Source organism: Natator depressus, chromosome 3 (genome assembly GCF_965152275.1).
Source record: "Natator depressus isolate rNatDep1 chromosome 3, rNatDep2.hap1, whole genome shotgun sequence".
Lineage (NCBI taxonomy): Eukaryota > Metazoa > Chordata > Testudines > Cheloniidae > Natator > Natator depressus.
The window spans coordinates 123,694,967-123,710,823 of NC_134236.1; the positions used below are offsets into that span (position 1 = coordinate 123,694,967).

General features: G+C 37.6%; 1 protein-coding gene across 8 annotated transcripts in view; it reads left to right on the forward strand.

Moving 5' to 3' along the window:
* QKI (QKI, KH domain containing RNA binding) overlaps nucleotides 1-15,857 on the forward strand; it is a 310,838-nt gene that overhangs the window by 475 nt on the left and 294,506 nt on the right. The gene's annotated exons all lie outside the window — the stretch shown is intronic.

Genomic DNA, 15,857 nt, shown 5'->3' on the forward strand with positions numbered 1-15,857 from the left:
GCAGAGATTTGGTGGTGGTGGGGGGGGGGTGTCCTCGCCTTGTGTGGTTCCCCCCCTCCCCCCTTCTCTGCACATCGTCTGTTAAACAGGGGGAAGGGGAACCACCACCTTATGGAGGAGAGGGAGCGAACAGGAAGGGGAACGGAGCTGAGGAATGTGGTTTAGGGGCCGGGAGGGTCGCTTGCAAGCTGTGTGGCTACTGGATCACGCTGGAAAGTATTGGAAGGAGGGAAGGGTCCTGTGTGGTGTGTTTTATGGGAGAGTTAATGGACTCATTTTGTGGGCCTGGAGCAAGGGAAGGGTGTTTGGTGTCGGGATTTGGCTGTTCTGGAAACTGTTTGAACTTGAACGACTAACACCGGAATGGCTGAGCTCCCTTCCCTGCTCTGGCATGGGCCCCCGCATTACCCCACCCCAAACTGGTCACAAAGTAATAATTTAAAAATTTCCCAGCGTGTGCGAAGGGAGCAAATGCTTATTCCGGTTGTCCTTATATTTTAAGGAAACTAACGTAAAGATTCCTACGTGTGACTATAGTTACTGAAAAGAATTACGAAATAAATTCTCTTCTGCTGCCAAATGTCCGCTGCTGCCTCCAGCCAGGGCGCCGTCTTCTCTGATCCCCGCACCCAACTCCTGCTTGCAAAGGGTTCAGAGAGGCCGCTTATTCAGGGCCACATTCGTTCTCAGTTAATTAATTTTCACGGAAAGTGTTTACAAATCAATGGTGTCATTTTAAAATAATGTCAAATGTTTGAAACCTCACACGTTCTCTGCCTCTCCCCTTTTTGTATCTGCTTTATTGTAGTCTCCTTGTATTTAGAGCTTCTTTAGGTTCTTTGTATGTGTGGGGTGCCCGTTTTTTTTCTCATTGTAAGTGCACAAACAGTAGTACTCAACTGACTGTACAGCCATTCAGCTTGGTGGGGAAATATGGAAATCAGTTTAATATAATTACAATAGTTAGTTTTTAATCTGTAGAAATGAAAGCCATTGAAAGAGTTTCAACTTTGATTCTGGGGAGTTTTAACATAAACTACGGGATTTTGAGATTTTATTGGGAAGGATTTCTGCCTGTAGTCAAATCCTTATTTGAAAGAAAACTTTTATCAAGCGATTGACCCCAAAGGAGAAAACTGTTTATATATTTGATATGACAAAACATTCAAAGATGATACGTAAAAATGAGACTGACCATATTGCAACAGAAAATAACATACTTTGAAAAATATTACCTTTTTTGAAGGAAATGACTGAGGTGAAAAACAAGAATTGATACAACTGGACTCTAGTAAACAGTATTTACTTGAAGTTTTTATTCATGTGTTTTGGAGGATTGCTTTTATAAACCTTGAGTGGATAAAGGTGGTCATCAGAAGGAAAACCACTTAAAATATATAGTTATGGTCACTCTGAAATATTCTTCAGAAAGATTTAAAAGCAAGGGATGTAAAATCAAGAAGAAACTGGATGAAGAAGACACATTTAAACATAAATGAACTTCACAGAGGCCTGGTGATGGATTTTAAATTCTTGAAGTCTTTCAGGGTTATATGATCTGCGTGGGGGGAGCCCTACTAAGTTCGTTGGTCAGGAGAACAAAAGAGAAACATCGCTGGTGTCAAAAGGATATTGAAACAGAGGAATACATGAGGTCACTGCATCTTTTGAAGGTGGTTGAATCCTGGAAGCCCTGGAAATCCTGTTTTTACCAAAGTTTCCTAAATCCAAAATAATGGATATGAGGACTGTGGTGGAAGTTTAAAAATGTTACTGAACATTCAGACTGTTTTCCACCTTCTTTTTCCAAACAGTTCATTTTTTGTTTCTGAATAGCTCAGGAAGCATTCTACTTCTTCTTTAAGGCTTCCTGCTTTTTCCTGATTGTGGTGGTGTTTGGATGGAAGAATTGTGGCGGCAGAAAACTTTCTGGAATGTGTCCCCCCCCCCCCCCCCCAAAAAAAAAAGTTGCTTGTAAATCTAGTGAATTATCTGAAGATTTCAAAATGTGAACACTAAGGGGCGCCATTTATTTCTTTTTGTGAGAAAGATGAGGACAGATTTGTAAGATCTTTACTAACCTTAATACTAAAATTAGCAACTTTACTAGAAGACAGTCAAGAATTACATTTGAGGATGTGATTAAATATTGTAGATCTCTGTATTTAAATAATTATGAGCTTATATGCAGTGTTAGTGTGAGATGTTTCATAAAAAAGCATGTATCGTAGGAAAGTTTACCCAACTTTTTACATACAAGTCACAGTGGGCTAGGAAAAAATTCTGCAAAACTGTGTGCTGTGGCAACAAAAAGAGCAAGTTAAATATTTTGAACCAGACACAATATTAGATTTACCTTAATTTGTTTAGCTTTTTAGGGCACCCAAGATTTTATTTAGAGCACTTAAAGGTTTTTTATATAATTACAGTAATTTTAAGGTTCCTTTAGAAGTAGCTCTCAAAATAATACCAAATATTAATTAGCTTTTAGGAAGGCAGGAGTAGAAAAGTGAAGAAAAAAGTTTATTTTTCATCAGCAGAAATATATTTGATTCACTTTTCAATAGATCACATTTCTATTTTAATAGTAGTAGTTTCTGTTCTAGGTGTTTCTTTGTGTGTGTAGCTTTTTTAAATAAAGCTACCACAAAACATGTTACCTTTTGTAAAGATTGTTATCCATGCTTTTGGAGGCATAACATTTCTGAAGGATTAGCAACTGAGTCTTTTCTTTTATTTATTCTCTGCCATCCTAATTAAAGTAGTGTAACAAGCACTTTAAAATAGAAAGTATTTTTTTAAAATCAAGGTTAAGTAAAATTCATTTTCTCTACTGATACTGGATTGTAGAAGTTTTCTTATGAACATTTTTTACACATGGCCTTATCTAAAGACAACAAATGGAGTGCATGTGATCTTCTGGTTCCTGTGTTAAATCAGAAGCAGAAATTGAACCAGCTATTCTGCTATATGATTGTCTGGGCTTTTGTTACTCTTTTTTACTCTCCTTAATTGTTAGAACACTTAACAATTAAGTGACTTGTAAAACAGCCCATTCTACTCTGCACTTTGTTATCCAAAACATTTTCATTTTCTGTACATTTTGCTAAAGGTTGGTCTTTGAAGATATTGATACCTTGTGCTGAATTTTGATTGAAGACCACTGGCGTAGCTTTTTTGCAATTTATCGTCAGCTTAAAGGTTATAGTGGCTGGTATGAATGTGGACTTTTAAAAAAATCAACGTCACTGTAAAACTCATAAGCTAAGCAGAAAGCCAATCTTCAAGTATTTTTCAAGTTGTAGCCTTTTTAACTCATATGTAAAATTCTTTGGTAGATTAACAAGGATGTTTAAAATGAACATCATAAGTAGGAAGTTGGATTGTTTTTATCAGACTAGTGCAAACCTGTTGGAAGAGGGGTTTTTTTTCCCCTGAATGTCAAATGGGCTGTATTTCCTGTAATTGTTTGCACCATCAAATGGGACTTGAATTTTTTGCATTTGATTTTAGTTTCTAAAATACTTAAATATGTTTTATTTAATCTATATTACGATTTTTGGTAACTTAATTTTTTGCTTTCCCCTTTATAATATGACCCCTTTTACACAATGAATCAGTTATCTCATTTCTTGGACTCTGTTATCTTGCAATGAAAGTTTCAGAACTCTAACTGTAGACTGAGATTTTAAAATAAATGGAAGTTTAGTTCAGATATTTTCTGAAAACTAAAAAACATTAGGTTTATTAAACTAGTTGTTTTTAACTAACATTTTTTACTATTTTACAAAAAGTGTATGCTGATCTTAACTGACAGTAGTTCTAAAATACAGAAATTCCATCAATGAGTATAATAACATGAACATTAAAATGTTTTTATATATGGTAGTAATCCTGACTTTTAGAGGAACTTAGCTTACTGTTTAAGAATATTTTTGAACTCCTGAAGCTACAGATGGCAAGAATCTGATACTTTTTGGTAGCACGTATCACTAAGAGTAACCGGTCTTTGACTTTCCAAGGATATTCAGGTGGACTCCTATGAAGAATTACAGCTCTTTACTTGTTGTTCTTTCCTCTGAAAGCCCTACCCAAAAATCTTTCACTTCACAGTTGCATCCGATGAAGTGAGCTGTAGCTCACAAAAGCTTATGCTAAAATAAATTGGTTAGTCTCTAAGGTGCCACTAGTACTCCTTTTCTTTTTACACTTCCAAAAGGAAATGATGAATTGGGCGACGGTTTTTTGCCTACTTTTGGAAATGAATAGGATTAGTTGCAGCATGTTTTACATTTGTCTGAATCAATCTGAGTAACAGTAGTTACAACAAATTAAACTATAAATGCATCCAGACTTAAGGAGACTTACATTACTTATATGTTGCTGTCAATTAGCCAGTACACTGGCTCTAAAAAAGTGCATATGAAAGTTGTGGAACTATGAAGGGCCAAATCATACAGTTTCTATGAGTAATCCAGTTGGTTTCAGCCAGGCTGCTTGCATGACTAAAGTTTGCAGGATTGGGTACGAAGTCGGTAAATATTTTTCTTTGAGATAATTCAGTTAACTTCGTACATGAAAAAAGAAAAGGAGTACTTGTGGCTCACTTGACTTAAATGAGAATACTTGCATAGGCAAAGTTAAGCACAGGTCTTTGGAGGATCAAGGCCTTAAATATTACACATCTTGTCAGAATTTACTTTTAACTAACTTCGAAATATAATTAAGAGGGTACATGTCCATTAAGAGTATACACAATAAAAGACTAATGTTTTCTGTGTAGATATCAATAGTACCCACTTTACTGTTGAGCCTTTTCACTTGGCATTGCAACTATATGTAAAAGCATGGGGCAAACCCGAACATTCTCTTCATAGGAAATTTCCACCTCATAAAATGGCATATAGCAGGGGTCTCCAAACTTTGAGACGAGGGCAATATTAAATTTTTGAAGGGGCTTCGCAGGCCGAAGCGACTGTGAAAGAAATTAAATATATGCAAAATCGTTTTAAAAAAAAAAAAACAGCACTACTCTACTCTGTCAGTGTTGCATTAAAATCCTAAAACAGGTATAAGTTAATCGATGCAGGTACTGTGAAATTGCACTTTGTCAATACATTAAAATCATTTCACATATTTTTAAATTTTATTTCTAAAAACTTATTTGTATCATACAAATACACATTCAAAAATAAAGAAATATTATTTTAGAATTAGTGAGAAGTATGGTACTGATGGTTTTTCTGACAAAATTGCATTTAGCTGTGGTTCAAAGTTAGAGTTGCCTATCATCAAAATTGATTGATTGTAAATGTTCATCAGACAAGGAGATGTAATTAAGCAGGGGTCCGTGCCTGCTCGGCTGCAGCAGCAACACTCCCCTATGTTGGCTCCCCTTTTGTGGGGACACTGGCTACCGGGGGTACTCACCCCTCCGCTCAGCTGCGCTACCTCTCCACTCCTGTGAGCTGCTGCCGGCAGCCCCTCCCCCTGCCTGCTCTGCATGCCTACTCAGCTGCAGCCTGCCCGCTTTGTGCTGATGGGTATCTATGCCTGCCTGTTTGCTTCTCCTGCTTGGCTGCAGCAACGACTGTCTCCTAGTTGGCTCCCCTTTTGGGGGGACACTGGCTCCCAGAGGCACTCACCCCTCCGCACAGCTTAGCTGTGCTGACGCCCCGCGTGAGCTGCTGCTTGTGGCCCTTCCCCCTGCCTGCTCCGCGTGCCTACTCACCTGTTTGTTGGTTGGAGGGCCAGACAAATGGAAGCCCCGGGCCGGATAGGGCCCGCGGGCCGTAGTTTGGAGACCCCTGGCATATAGTAACAGACAAGATTGTAGGGCTCCAGAATCTTTTTCAAAAGTCTGTAGTTCTAATGTGGGGTGGCTTGTTCCCTTTCAAAATCTGTTAGAATACTTTTCAAAACAAAAGTCACATTAGACTTCGTAATAAGAAAGTTTATTCATGCACAGTCTCCTGAATTATTTGTGGACTACAAGTTAAAATATTACTTGTTTCTCAAAGAAGCATAAAGAGTTTAAAACTGCCTCACAAACATGATATTTTTTTTCCATTTTTTTGACAAACTCTTTTTACCAGTGATTGCATATTTTTTGCATTGTTGGAAAGGGTGTAGTCAACTAGACAATCACTTTCTGAAAATTTTGTATGTAAGATTATGCAGAAGATTAAAACAGTTAGTGGAACAGTTTTTTCTGACTTTAAGCGTTTGACAGCAAATTGTGTATGTTCCATTATCAGCGGAAAAATTGACTATCCCTTATAAACATAAGCCGAACAGAAAACCCCCTTTTTCAAATAAAAGGTATTTTAGAACATATTCATGATATACCATTTAAAGGGTACACTAACAGAAAATTATTTTAAGTAGTCAAAAAATGGTTTAGCCTTTATTCGACCAGGATAGAAAGCACACTTGATTTAGAGATCTGCATTTTCTGTACTTAACATTTTCTGCTTACTAGAATTATTTTCTGTAATAGGGTCATTTTCGCTTTGAAAACTTGACCTTTGCATTTTCAACTGATCAGTGTCAGTACATCACTTTTCATAATTTTTGTATTTTTAAAGAGCTGTCAACACCTAGGTAGTTTGGGGGGGAAAAAAATCAGAAACACTTCTGTTGACTAATCCATTTTCCCCTTCCTTTTTCCGTTAATACCTGGGTAAGGCCGTTATCCTGCTAAATATTTTTTACTTTCCTTTATCATTGTGTTTGTACAAGGGACTTGTTACTTTAGAGTTAGTATTCTCCTGGCTGCATATTCCTTATCTGAAGTCATGCACAATAATTAGTTGTGATATAAATAGCTGTCACTTCAGGTAAGAAGTGATTGGCCAAGAGCCTGTCAGATAAGTTATACAAACAGTAAGTACATTGCTTAATGAACAGAAAATACTATAAAATATTAATCAACAGAAGTGTTTCTAAATAGTTTTTCCCCCCCAAGTTACTTGGGTGTTGGCAGCTCTTAAGAATACAATAACTACAAAAAGTGATGTGCTGACATAGAAGGGTAGAAAATCCAAAAGTCAAGTTTCCAAAGCTAAGGATTAAAAAATCTGTGACTGTCCCCTAGATAGTATGTGTATTAGAAAGGGAAGGTGGGATGTGAAATAATTCGGTTCTATTTCACTAACCATTTTTTTGACAACTACACTTTTCCTGTTACTGATATTTGTTAAAGAAAAGCTTCATCTCTGGAAGAGAACACACTTTAAAATGAGAACTATAAAACAGGAATCGGATCTATTTAAAATAGCATTTTAATTATGTAGACCTCTAGAAAACCAACACTTTGAGTTTTGTCTTTTAATTAGTCTTCCTAATCTTAAAGTACTCTGTTTATTTGACAATCTGTTTATATAAAAATTGTTGTTAATTAGATGTATAGTTAATTGCTGATCTCATGTATGGGTGACAGGGGAGATGACCTGTGTTAAGTTAACTGACTACTGGGCCATCCTGACAGCTCAAGCTGATTGATATATGGCTGTAGAAACTGATGGGTTATACTCTGCTGCTCTGATGAAGGGGGGGGGGGGGAACTCTTTACCAAGAGGAGTGTAGAATAAATGAAATGCCTCCACTCACTGACCTTTGTCTTTATTGAAACATAATTCAGAAGCTTCTGATTGAGACTTGTGCATTTTGCCACATGGATTTTGTTCAGAACCGCATATACCAAAATATTCCTTGCATTCTGAAATTTGTTACAGTTTAAAAAGAAACAATATTCTAATACTAAGAGAACTAGTTGAAGCAGTAAAATAGGCTTCATGAAATCAAATTCAGGTTAACTCAATTGTCCATTGGATATACTGAATTTCTCTGTAATAGGAGGGCCTTTTATTGATAAGCAGATTGGAGCTATGATTAATCTTCAGAATGGAATCTTATTTGCTGGCAGTCAACAGATTTTGTTTCTATTTTGTTGTGAATGGCTTGAGTTAAACCACCATTATTTCTAAAACCAGTGACTGACATCTTTGCTGCTTGTCCTGGGTTGTTTTAAGTATTCTAAACTTCTTTATGGATGATCTTTCATAGAAATGAACAGTTAATTTTTAATAGTGAAGTTTTTCTAATATAATTATAATTAAACAAGCAAAGTGATGCTCCACCTTAAACAGAAAGTGATGCTCAACCTTAACTATGGCAAAGCTAGTCTTCTGCTATGTTATCAATGGTCTTTTAAGTATGCTATATTTTTTTACATGTATCTAAACTGTCAGATTACTGTAGATAACATTTGTCATGTGGCTTTAGAACTTGAAGTTCCGGTTTTTGATAGTCCATAATTCCTTAACACCTGGTAGTATCTACATTTGAAGGAGGTAACAAAATGCCAATTTTAAGTCTACTGAGAGTGTAAAAGTACTGATTGTAAATATTTTCTAGTACTTATTTGTTTTTGGCATACGTTTTTATCCTTGTCTTGACTTATTTTTTTCAGACTCCTAATGATAAATGTGATTCATTTTTACTACAGTTACTGGGAAAAATTTATGCAGAGAAGGGGAGATGGAATAGGTGCTTTTTATAACTTAGTGCAAGATGTTTGCAGTAAGCACTAAACTTCTTTGTGTAAGTAAACCTCTCCATTAAGTCTTGTAGGGTGGGGTTTTCGAGTGCGTAGTAGGTGGTTATAGGAGCACAAATACTATTGAAAGCCAATGAGATTTATGGTCTCAACTTAAGTCCTTTTGAAAATCTCATCACTTGTGTGGAAATAGAATCAGTGATTGAATGCTGAGGATATTTTATTCCATTCTAATGAATTAGGGTAGGTTTCTGTACTTTAAGATGGCATGTCCTGGGAACTGTGACACCTTGTGATCTTCTTATTCCATTCTAGGAAGTGCAATCCTTTATTTTTAATTTTAAAAACACAAATATATTCAGGAAACTTCTGAGGAAAATCAATTAAGAAAACTTTACTGCACAGTTGACATTCAGTTGGGCTTATCAGTATAGCAGTATGAGAACTTGTAGTAATACTTTTAAAGAAAAGTTCAAGTAGCTATTTCTGCATAGATAGTACACGGACTGCTCCAGGGACTTAGGTTTCTCATTTATGAACAGAACAGGTAATATGTGAGCAGAGGTAGTGGAAGATTTGCACCTATTTCATCCCTGTTCTGGGTGGATCCTCTCTGGGGTAAGAGGTTCATCACAAGTCCTCATGTGTTCGGTTCTTTGCATCTGAGACTGCCAACAGGTGTCAAATAGTGCTAATGGTGGGGGTTTTTTTTGGTCTGTCATTTTTCAAATGGATAGTTCCATCTCATAGGCCTGCTAGCATCCAGTGTTAAACGTTGCTGGAAACTTCATTGTTTAAACCAGGGGTTCTCAAACTGGGGGTTGTGACCCCTCAGGGGGTCGCGAGCTGTCAGCCTCCACTCCCGAACTCCACTTCGCCTCCAGCATTTATAATGGTGGTAAAGATACAAAAACATGTTTTTTAATTTATAAAGGGGGGGGGGTCGCACTCACAGGCTTGCTATATGAAAAGAGTCACCAGTACACGAGTTTGAGAACCCCTGGTTTAAACCTCTCCCCTTCTGAAACAGTGGCTCTTTTTATTATTCAGTCTGTATTAAACATGGTATCTTGGAGAGCCACCTACCTTTTGCTTTCTGGAAATTTTATTCCCCTCTTCCCCCAGCCAGGTGTTCTCTTATTAAAGTACAGCAGTCAAAGTATGTCTAGTATCTGAGAAAGGGAGTGAGGGGTTTCTCCAAAGGAGATGCCAGTGGCACATTACATTTTGTTTAATATCAATTGTTTGGTTGGCAGATAAGGATAAAATCAATACAAAAAAAAAAGCCATTAGCTTCGTTATGTAGTGCTTGTATTTGTGATGGTGGTCACCTCTTTAAGTGGCGGCAGCTTGTTTAGTACATGTGTAAATTATGGGTTAATTTAGTCTTAATCTAATTGCCTTTAAATCTTCACATGAAAAGTCACTGCATGATTGTGGAATACAGGTATGGAGGAAGTCTAAACTTATAGTAATTGGGGTGCTGTGCTTCAGGTACATCTGGTTTAGATGCATGGAAAAAACTTGTTCAAGGTTCCCTCTGTCCTTACATTGTCCAGTGCTAGTTTCTCACTTAAGTGCCCCAAATTCAGTCTACTTCATTTCTAAATACTGTGCTTAGAGAATTCTCTTGTCAATAGTTGATAATAGTTTTGAGTTAATCTGAATCTGGTCCGAACAAACAGGTGTTTAGGAAAGGAGTTGCAAAAGATCCGAAGTGACTTTAAGAGCACTAGTCCCATTGAAAATCAGTGGGATTTGTGTTCCTAAGGTTGTCTTTGATATAAAAAGGGTGTTCTTACAGCAAGGTAATGTGTATTAGCTATCTCACTGTAACTTCATAGTGGAGAGAAGGCATAGACAGTTTTCACCATGATGTAACTAGGTAAGCATGTGCCTGGATGAGGGATATAGTGTTGGCTTTGTCTCACTTTCTTGCAGTGAAGACATAGCCACAGTCAGTGAAACGTTCTCCTAAGTCACTTGTGGTTTTTTGGAAATCCTACTCTAGCTGTGAATATACCTATTGGCATAACTTTTAGTAAGGATTCTAGTATTAATCTTCTCATCTAACTGCTGATGTTAACAGACTTGATTATCAAAGTGGTATTTGAAGAACTATATAATAGACGCTATGTAAATTGAGTAAAAGAAGCACATTCATAGAGTCATAAATTTTAAGGCCAAAAGGGACCACTAATTTGATCTCCTGTATATCACAGGTCATCCGCACCTGTGCCTTAAACCCAACAACCAAAATGAGACCACAGGTATTGCAACCCTTGGGATGTTAGACTTTTATGTGCCACAGGCACAGAATAGGAGGGATCGACATGCACCAGTGCTTGAAGCCCCTGCAATCTGCGGGAAATGATTAAGTGAGAGAGACCCAGATAATCTTGGCAAGTGACCCCACCTGCACACTACCAGTCTGACGTGCGGGGGGAAAAGTCCTTCCTGACCCCACATATGGCAATCAGTTAGACCTTGGGCATGTGAGCAAGAGCCTGCCAGACAAGCACCTGAGAGAGAGAATGCTCAGTGCCACCTCAGAGCCCTGACCACCTTGCCTCATGTCCTATCTCCAGCTCTGGCCATCCCTGATGCTTCAGGGGAAGGAGATGATGCTAAAATCCTCCCAGAATACATTAAGGGAGAAATCCCTTCCTGAACCCTGCTGGTGGCTGGCTGAAACCCTGAAGCATGAACTTTAGGAATGTAAGACATAAACAGCAAGTGAGCCCCAAGGCTGTTGAGTCCTGTGTCCAGCCATCATAATAAGCAGTCCGGTCATACAGTTGCACTCATGAATTTATCCAGCACTCTGTCAAATCCAGTTAAGTTGTTTTGGCCCCATTATGAAGGTTAGTAAAATGAATTATTTAATTTAAGGGGATAGTCTGATTTGGAAGACAGTTGAATTTGCAAATAAATATCTCAAGCCAGTTTTGGTCCAGAGAGAAGGCTAAATTACTTGTGAGCATTTTTCTTTCACACATGCAATTGTTACTATGCTCAGTTATCACGTGGTGGTGTTTTTGAGAAATACCATATACAAGTGACAGTAGTAATACTGCTATTTTTTTTTAAAAAAAGGGGGATTGTTGCTCTTAAGCAAATAAGTCTTCATGAAGCTTATTACAATATTTTGCTCTTTTCCCGCTTCATGGAAAGGCTTGTTTTTATGGCAGCCACTGAGGCATAAATCAGTTTTGGAGAGAGAATTGAAAAAGAATGTTTGTTGAAATATTTTTACATTTGTTTAATCAAAATGATCTTGGTAGAAATATAAAAACGTGACACTGGCTTGTTTCAGGTAGGGCTATTCATTTAAAACAAATTACGGAATTTATCAAGTAAAACATCTGACAGGCTCTATGCAGAAGCTGTTATGTGTGTTTTCTAATTAATCAAGCCTTAAGTGAAACAATTTGCAGATAGGTGTTCCACAGTGATAAAGGGTTAATTTAGATTAAATTCCATAGGTATTGCAGTGTTTCCAGTTGCTCATAATTCAAGTGTAGCTCCTAGGGAACCAAAGAACAGTGCATCAGCTATATAGATAATGGGGTACATAAAGCTAGTGTCTATTGATTTACTGTGTTTTATTCATAACTATTCATGAGGAAACTTGTTGGTTCCAAATGGGAGGTTTAACGCACATTGAGGCTACTTGGTAGTTCAGAGTTTTAATATTGCTAAGTGTCTTCAGTCAGAAAGGTACACTTGCGACAGCCTCAGATTAACATAGGGTGAATAACAGAGCAATTTGTCAACCAGGCAGCCCTGAAGAGTGTCAGCAAGAAGGCTGATGATGATGAATTGGATGAAAGTGGGTGCTGCAGTAGATAGCCACTACAGCCACTGTTAAGGCTACAGTCTTGAAGGATGGTAGCTGATATTTAGCTATATGCAGGGTAATTGAGGAGGAGCTGCAATCCTGTGCTTGGCTGAATAGAAAACATGTCCCTTTATGCTTAAAGAATTTTAGCGACTTCTGTAGCTTAGACTGGCAAATAGATAACAGAATCAGACAATATGGAAAATGAATTTTGAACACCAGATGTATTTAGGACTGATAGTTGCTACATTTCTGAGGCAGATACCTGCAGTTCAGTTAAATGTTATGATTATTCTCAGAAATGTTACAGGTCAATGGGTTTCTTGTGCAGATATTGATTTGGAAGCAAGATTATTTTAGTTTATGCTTCAAAGTTAATTTTCTCATGTTTAACTTTTTTATATATTTGAGTTCCAGTTATTTGGTATTTCTGCAAGTGCACAGAAAATACATAGTTATGAACAAAAGGAGATTTTTTCTCTGTTCTGCAGAAAAGGACTGGGGGTTAAAGTGGACGAGAAGCTGGATGAGAGTCAACAGTGTGCCCTTGTTGCCAAGAAGGCCAGTGGCATTTTGGGATGTATAAGTAGGGGCATTGCCAGCAGATCGAGGGACGTGATCATTCCCCTCTATTCGACACTGGTGAGGCCTCATCTGGAGTACTGTGTCCAGTTTTGGGCCCCACACTACAAGAAGGATGTGGATAAATTGGAGAGAGTCCAGCGAAGGGCAACAAAAATGATTAGGGGTCTGGAACACATGATTTATGAGGAGAGGCTGAGGGAACTGGGGATGTTTAAGTCTACAGAAGAGAAGAAGGAGGGGGGATTTGATAGCTGCTTTCAACTACCTGAAAGGAGGTTCCAAAGAGGATGGTTCTAGACTTTTCTCAGTGGTAGCTGATGACAGAACAAGGAGTAATGGTCTCAAGTTGCAGTGGGGGAGGTTTAGGTTGGGTATTAGGAAAAACTTTTTCACTAGGAGGGTGGTGAAACACTGGAATGCGTTAGCTAGGGAGGTGGTGGAATCTCCTTCCTTGGAAGTTTTTAAGGTCAGGCTTGACAAAGCCCTGGCTGGGATGATTTAGATGGGGATTGGTCCTGCTTTGAGCAGGGGTTTGGACTAGATGACCTCCTGAGGTCCCTTCCAACCCTGATATTCTGTGATTAATTTAGAGATAAAATTGCCTGTTGCTTCTCCCAGCATTGCATAAGAAGATATGGAGAAGGAAGCGTTAAAAAAGTAGGTTATAAGGTTCCTCATTTTTGCCATGTGCAGATGTTTATCCATTTTATTCAGTGAATATTAAAGATTTTTTTGCTGTTGATGTTTAATTTACTTTGTACAGGAAACTTGAGTATATTTTTCACACAAATTTCAAATGCTTACATTTAAGGCTGCTAGCCACCTGTATCCCTAACTCAGTGTCTTAGACCATTATAAGGTTAAATTTATAAAGTGAGTGTGCAATCGGTTCTGTACGCTTTGGCTTCTCTAGGACTTGTCTACCCTTAAAATGCTGCAGTGGCACAGTGGAACTGTAGTAACTGCACTGCTGTAGTGCTGCAGGTTAAGTCTACGCTACAGTGCTACATTGGTGCAGCTGCACAGTTGTAGCATGTCTGGTGAAGATGGGAGAGCACTCTCCTGTTGGCATAATTACTCCACCTCGGCAAGAAGTGGAAGCTATGTCAACAGGAGAGTGTTTCATGCCGACAAAGCAGCAGTGTGGACAATGGAAAACTTGCTTTGGGGGAGGGGGAAGGCTTTGTCACGCCCCTGAGTGATGTAAATTATATTGACTTATGTGATCGTGTAGACCTCCCTTCTGAAGGTGCTACCTATGCTGATGGAGAGGTGGATTACCTACACCTCCCAAGTGGTGGTAGCTAGGTCGAAGGGAGAATTCTCCCATCGACCTAGAGCTGTCTGTGCTGGGGGTTAGATTTGTTTAATTGAGTCATTCGGGGGGTGGATTTTTAACACCCCTAAGTGACATAGTTAAACAGACATAATTTCCTAGTGTAGATCCAGGTCAATCTTTAGCTGAACTTCTGATTTGCAGTTCAGGAATCCCTAACAGAGGCAAGCATTTATTAGTACAAAAACATTGAGCAATCCTAATTAGTATTATAATTGGAGGGTGCAGATTCACCTACTTGTGTAGTCATGATTTAATATGAATTCTGTTAACTCTTAGGTCTGAAGCATCAGTTGCATTCTCACTTCAGATATTTATTAAATACAAATTCTGTTTGACTCCTCTGAACTTGCTAGATTGAGTGCTGAACAGAGTATTTTGGCTGCTGCAATATCTGATCAGGTGTTCTGTGCCTAAAATATATTCTAAGGTAATCAGAATGACGGGTCTATGGAGAGCAATTTTTCTTTTTTCTAAATTTTTGCCATGTGACCTTGATATTTGGTAGATATAGAAATGTGATTCATCTTTAATATGATATTCATTTACTGACACATCTTACAGAGGATCTCTTGTTTCTATTGGTAAAGCTTAGACTCTTTAGCTTCTGATTAATAGTATAACTACTAACCAGTAGCTTATGTTTCCTCATGGAGATACTGTAGATGGAGGACAGTTTAATGTCATCGTAAAAAGCTTGGGATTTTTAAGAAGGAATGAATATGACTACTAATGAAACTTGGATAATTTCCAAGCCCTGAAGCTAATTGGCTTCTTAATACTGCAAATATGAAGGCAAATATTGTGCACTTTTTAATATGAGTGGGATTGTACCATAAATGTGATAGACTAAACAAAATGTATTATGTAAATTACTGCAGAAAACACGCATTGATTTTGAAATAGAAAGTGTTATGGATTTCTTACAAATAGTTAATGATCTTCATAGCAAAGCCAATAAATTTAGATTTGAATAAGCAAAACAGTCCAGTTTTTGGATAAAAGACATGAGTGTAAAGTTAAAAACTGCCCTCCTAAAATTAAGTGTTCAGCATTTTACACTGGAATATATTCCTTTAAGGAAATGATATCCGTCCTTCAGAAACTGTTTGCTTAAAATAGCAAACTAGCTTTTAAACTTAATAATTGGAATTTAATAAATCAGATTATACTTCCACCTTCCTAAAAAGCTTTCAAACAAGCCATGAAGTAGCATTAAGAGAAGTCTAAAGGTGGCAATAAAATTACAGCAGTGTGAGCACCAGTGCTGCTTTTCTCCAGGTGTCTTAATCTGAAAATAACTTGAAGAAAGTATAGAAGTTTACCTTTTAAAGGTTTACTGTCAGATATCATGTTTATAGTATATAGCTTTCCTTTTTAGATTAAAGGAATGCATTTGGGTTAAAATGCGTATTTTTTAAAATTGCTGTTACCTGCATTGTATAAACTTTTGATTATTAAAGCAATTTTATAAAGCTATTTCCCTATTCACCATTTATGCTGTTTATTTCACAAAGGTTTTCTTCAGACTACAG